Here is a 5,000-nt window from a genome sequence, read left to right as displayed (position 1 = left end):
CTCAAAAAAAAAAAAAAAAAAAAAAAAAGCTTTTTGTGTATCCAAGGCTCGTTGGTCTAGGGGTATGATTCTTGCTTAGGGTGCGAGAGGTCCGGGGTTCAAATCCCGGACGAGCCCTATGTTTAGCAAACAACTCGGCATTCTATTGGGAGGAATTGTTCAGATGGTGGCTGAATCCATGCAAGCAACTGTGCTAGCGGTAGCCAAGAGTGCTTAAAGGCTCTTGCATTTCCAAAATGTGCAACGGCTACTTCTGTGAAATGGGCAAGATGTGGCTCTGGGGTTCTGCCTCTTTAGTCTAGGGGCTAAAGAGGCAGAACCTTTTGGGCATGGGAGCTCCAAGCTACAAGACCATGAGGCAGTCTCCAGAGCCTACCGCAGGAAAGGAGGTGATGTTTCCCCGACAAAGTTTCTTCTTTGCTTTTGAAATCTTTGATAGTTCAAGAAAGGCAAAGACTGCAAACTCGGTTCATCAAAGGAAGAAGACTTTTTTAGAGGACAATGCTATTTTTTGTACAAAAAAAAAAACATTTCCCAGAAAGCTGGCATTCCTGGCTCGTTGGTCTAGGCGTATGATTCTCGCTTTGGGTGCGAGAGGTCCCGGGTTCAAATCCCGGACGAGCCCAAGCTTTAGGCAGATGGCCTGAGTTCCCATTTCCTTCTTGGTCGCAGCCAAGGTTCTTTTATGGCGCGCTTGAACTTTTCTAGTGCCCTTGTCTACTGCTCAACCTAGCCTGGGCAGACAGCCAAATGCAGCCAACAGCACTCGGCTCGTTGGTCTAGGGGTATGATTCTCGCTTTGGGTGCGAGAGGCCCCGGGTTCAAATCCCGGACGAGCCCACAAGGTGAATTTTTTCATCCCTCTGGAACTCAACAGCACAGACATGGTTTTACCGTAACTTGCACGTACCTACCGGTCAACGTGTAAGCCCTTCTCACGGCAGTCGCTCGAGCTACATCCAGATGCTTTTCACCTTTCTTTGACAAAGTACTTCAAATGGAGCTTGTGGCCTTCTTTCAACATACTTCCTACAATTGAAGTGGCATAAAGCTGAAATTGCATCCATAGCTTAGCCCTTAGTGCTTCCGTGTTCACTTTCCACATGAACTGCAACAGGTGCTGACGAGCCCCGTTCAGTGCTGAGATTTTTCAAAGCAGTGAGAAAAGTTGGATCAGCTTACAATTCAATGCCCAGGGACCAAGGATTTGCTTTGTCTTGACTTTAGAAATGCATGCTGACCTCATCTCCAAGTTTCCTAGTGCTCTTGACAATAAAAAAAGATATTTTTTTGAGCAAAATATGCAGATGGTATTGTAGTGGGGACTTAGCCTTGGCACTCAAAAGGCACTTGTTCTACTCAAAAAAAAAAAAAAAAAAAAAAGCTTTTTGTGTATCCAAGGCTCGTTGGTCTAGGGGTATGATTCTCGCTTAGGGTGCGAGAGGTCCCGGGTTCAAATCCCGGACGAGCCCTATGTTTAGCAAACAACTCGGCATTCTATTGGGAGGAATTGTTCAGATGGTGGCTGAATCCATGCAAGCAACTGTGCTAGCGGTAGCCAAGAGTGCTTAAAGTCTCTTGCATTTCCAAAATGTGCAACGGCTACTTCTGTGAAATGGGCAAGATGTGGCTCTTGGGTTCTGCCTCTTTAGTCTAGGGGCTAAAGAGGCAGAACCCTTTGGGCATGGGAGCTCCAAGCTACAAGACCATGAGGCAGTCTCCAGAGCCTACCGCAGGAAAGGAGGTGATGTTTCCCCGACAAAGTTTCTTCTTTGCTTTTGAAATCTTTGATAGTTCAAGAAAGGCAAAGACTGCAAACTCGGTTCATCAAAGGAAGAAGACTTTTTTATTATTATTATTATTATTATTATACAGTATTTATAAAGCGCCAATAGTTCACTCAGCGCTGTACATTACAAAGGGGGACAGAACATGTGACAGAACAATACCAATACAATGCAAAACATGAGGGGATCGAGGGCCCTGCTCTTTCGAGCTTACAATCTAGAAGGGATGGGATAGTGGTACAGGAGGAGATAGCTGTGGGGGATGGAGTGGTAGGAAGAGTGGAGGAGGTCAGCAAGTTAGCAAGGGGTGAGGTAGGCTTCCCTGAAGAGATGGGTTTTCAGGGTGCGCCTAAAGGAGAGGAGAGTAGGTGATAATCTGATGGGTTGGGGCAGGGAGTTCCAGAGGATGGGTGACACCCTGGAGAAGTCCTGGAGGCGGGCATGGGAGGAGGAGACCAGGGAACTAGAGAGAAGGAGGTCTTGTGAGGAGCGGAGTGTGCGTGCTGGGCGGTACTTGGATATTAGGTCAGTGATGTAGTTCGGGGCAGTATGGTGGACAGCTTTGTACGTCAGTGTTAGGATTTTAAATTTGATCCGTTGCGCAATCGGAAGCCAGTGGAGGGATTGGCAGAGGGGGGTGGCGGAAATGGAGCGGTTGGAAAGGTGAATGAGTCTGGCAGCCGTATTCAAGATCAACTGAAGCGGGGATAGCCAGCGGCGAGGCAGGCCAGTGAGGAGGGAGTTGCAGTAGTCGAGTCGTGATATGATGAGGGAGTGGATGAGCTGTTTAGTGGTTTCTGGGGTTAGGAACGTGCGGATTTTGGCGATGTTGCGGAGGTGGAGTCTGCACGAGTTTGTTAAAGATTGGACTTGGGGCTGGAAGGATAGGTTGGAGTCCAGAATGACACCAAGTACTCTGGCCTGCAGAGCGGGTTTGATATTGACGTTGTTGGATGTGATGTAGAAGTCAATGGGGGGTGGGGTTCGGGCTGGGGGGAAGACAAGGAGCTCGGTTTTGGAGAGATTCAGTTTAAGGAAGTGGAGCGACATCCAATCTGATATGTCGCTCAGTAGGTGTGTGATTTGGGCAGAGACCGAAGGGGTGAGGTGGGGGGTTGAGAGATAGATTTGTGTGTCGTCGGCATAGAGGTGGTAGTTGAAGCCGTGAGAGTGTATGAGTTGGCCAAGGGAGGAGGTGTAGATGGAGAAGAGAAGGGGCCCAAGGACAGAGCCTTGAGGGACCCCAACAGAGAGGGGGAGTGAGGGGGAGGTGGTAGCATTATAGGTAACGCTGAAAGAGCGTTGTGACAGGTAGGATGAGAGCCAGGAGAGAGCAGAATCTCTGAGGCCGAGGGAGTGTAGTATTTTGAGGAGGAGGGGGTGGTCAACTGTGTCGAAGGCCGCAGAGAGGTCAAGGAGTAGGAGCACTGAATAGTGGCCATTAGCTTTGGCGGTTAGAAGGTCGTTGGAGAGTTTGAGTAAGGCGGTTTCGGTGGAGTGTAGGGGGCGGAAGCCAGACTGTAGGGGATCGAGGAGGTTGTTGTCGTTGAGGTGAGAGCATAGGCGGGTGTAGACGAGACGCTCGAGGAGTTTAGATGTAAGTGGGAGCAGGGAGATGGGTCTGAGGTTGTTCGGGTCATTGGGGTCCAGGGAGGGCTTTTTAAGTATGGGGGTGATGTGTGCATGCTTCAGTGGGGAGGGGAAAGTGCCGGAGGAGAGGGAGAGATTAAAGATGTGGGTGAGGGAGCGTAGGATGGAGGGGGAGGGAGGTCGTAGGAATTGTGAGGGGATAGGGTCGAGGGGGCAGGTGGTGAGGCGAGCATCAGAGAGGATCTTGGAGACTTCCTCAATGGTAGTAAGGTCAAAGGTGTGGAGTGTTGGGGGAGCTTCAGTATGAGGAATGTAGGGTGGGGTGGGAGTGGAGGTCAGAGCAGTGGTGGGGCCGTGGGAGAGGGGTGATGAGGGGGTAGCCGAGTGAGGGGGAATGGGGTCGGAGGGAGTTTGAGCAGTGACGAAGTCCCTGCGGGTAATGTCGAGGGGGGGGGGGGATGAGGGGGTAGCTGTGTGAGAGGGGACGGGTTGAGAGGGGGTGTGAGTTGCGGCAATGTCCTTGCGAATTGTGTCAATCTTGTTTTTGAAGTGATTGGCAATCTCAAGGGCGGTGAGTGATGCTATTTTTTGTACAAAAACAAAAACATTTCCCAGAAAACTGGCATTCCTGGCTCGTTGGTCTAGGCGTATGATTCTCGCTTCGGGTGCGAGAGGTCCCGGGTTCAAATCCCGGACGAGCCCAAGCTTTAGGCAGATGGCCTGAGTTCCCATTTCCTTCTTGGTCGCAGCCAAGGTTCTTTTATGGCGCGCTTGAACTTTTCTAGTGCCCTTGTCTACTGCTCAACCTAGCCTGGGCAGACAGCCAAAGGCAGCCAACAGCACTCGGCTCGTTGGTCTAGGGGTATGATTCTCGCTTTGGGTGCGAGAGGTCCCGGGTTCAAATCCCGGACGAGCCCACAAGGTGAATTTTTTCATCCCTCTGGAACTCAACAGCACAGACATGGTTTTACCGTAACTTGCACGTACCTACCGGTCAACGTGTAAGCCCTTCTCACGGCAGTCGCTCGAGCTACATCCAGATGCTTTTCACCTTTCTTTGACAAAGTACTTCAAATGGAGCTTGTGGCCTTCTTTCAACATACTTCCTACAATTGAAGTGGCATAAAGCTGAAATTGCATCCATAGCTTAGCCCTTAGTGCTTCCGTGTTCACTTTCCACATGAACTGCAACAGGTGCTGACGAGCCCCGTTCAGTGCTGAGATTTTTCAAAGCAGTGTGAAAAGTTGGATCAGCTTACAATTCAATGCCCAGGGACCAAGGATTTGCTTTGTCTTGACTTTAGAAATGCATGCTGACCTTGTCTCCAAGTTTCCTAGTGCTCTTGACAATAAAAAAAGATATTTTTTTGAGCAAAATATGCAGATGGTATTGTAGTGGGGACTTAGCCTTGGCACTCAAAAGGCACTTGTTCTACTCAAAAAAAAAAAAAAAAAAAACTTTTTGTGTATCCAAGGCTCGTTGGTCTAGGGGTATGATTCTCGCTTAGGGTGCGAGAGGTCCCGGGTTCAAATCCCGGACGAGCCCTATGTTTAGCAAACAACTCGGCATTCTATTGGGAGGAATTGTTCAGATGGTGGCTGAATCCATGCAAGCAACTGTGC

At 49.6% G+C, this 5,000-nt stretch overlaps 7 non-coding genes across 7 annotated transcripts; all 7 read left to right on the top strand.

Moving 5' to 3' along the window:
- The first annotated feature begins 45 nt into the window (after positions 1-45).
- Positions 46-117, top strand: TRNAP-AGG (transfer RNA proline (anticodon AGG)). Its single transcript has one exon. It is a non-coding gene; the product is annotated as a tRNA-Pro (tRNA).
- Positions 118-553: 436 nt separating this feature from the next.
- TRNAP-UGG (transfer RNA proline (anticodon UGG)) lies at positions 554-625 on the top strand. The gene has a single exon. It is a non-coding gene; the product is annotated as a tRNA-Pro (tRNA).
- Positions 626-768: 143 nt separating this feature from the next.
- On the top strand, positions 769-840 carry TRNAP-UGG (transfer RNA proline (anticodon UGG)). The gene has a single exon. It is a non-coding gene; the product is annotated as a tRNA-Pro (tRNA).
- A 560-nt stretch (positions 841-1,400) lies between these two features.
- TRNAP-AGG (transfer RNA proline (anticodon AGG)) lies at positions 1,401-1,472 on the top strand. The gene has a single exon. It is a non-coding gene; the product is annotated as a tRNA-Pro (tRNA).
- A 2,535-nt stretch (positions 1,473-4,007) lies between these two features.
- Positions 4,008-4,079, top strand: TRNAP-CGG (transfer RNA proline (anticodon CGG)). Its single transcript has one exon. It is a non-coding gene; the product is annotated as a tRNA-Pro (tRNA).
- Positions 4,080-4,222: 143 nt separating this feature from the next.
- TRNAP-UGG (transfer RNA proline (anticodon UGG)) lies at positions 4,223-4,294 on the top strand. The gene has a single exon. It is a non-coding gene; the product is annotated as a tRNA-Pro (tRNA).
- A 557-nt stretch (positions 4,295-4,851) lies between these two features.
- Positions 4,852-4,923, top strand: TRNAP-AGG (transfer RNA proline (anticodon AGG)). Its single transcript has one exon. It is a non-coding gene; the product is annotated as a tRNA-Pro (tRNA).
- The last annotated feature ends 77 nt before the right edge of the window (positions 4,924-5,000 follow it).

This window comes from Staurois parvus, unplaced genomic scaffold (genome assembly GCF_062004578.1).
Source record: "Staurois parvus isolate SC_StPar_1 unplaced genomic scaffold, SC_StPar_1.0 ptg001918l, whole genome shotgun sequence".
Classification (NCBI taxonomy): Eukaryota; Metazoa; Chordata; class Amphibia; order Anura; family Ranidae; genus Staurois; species Staurois parvus.
The sequence above is the reverse complement of the archived record's forward strand: the minus strand, read 5'-3'. Positions and strand labels throughout refer to the sequence as shown.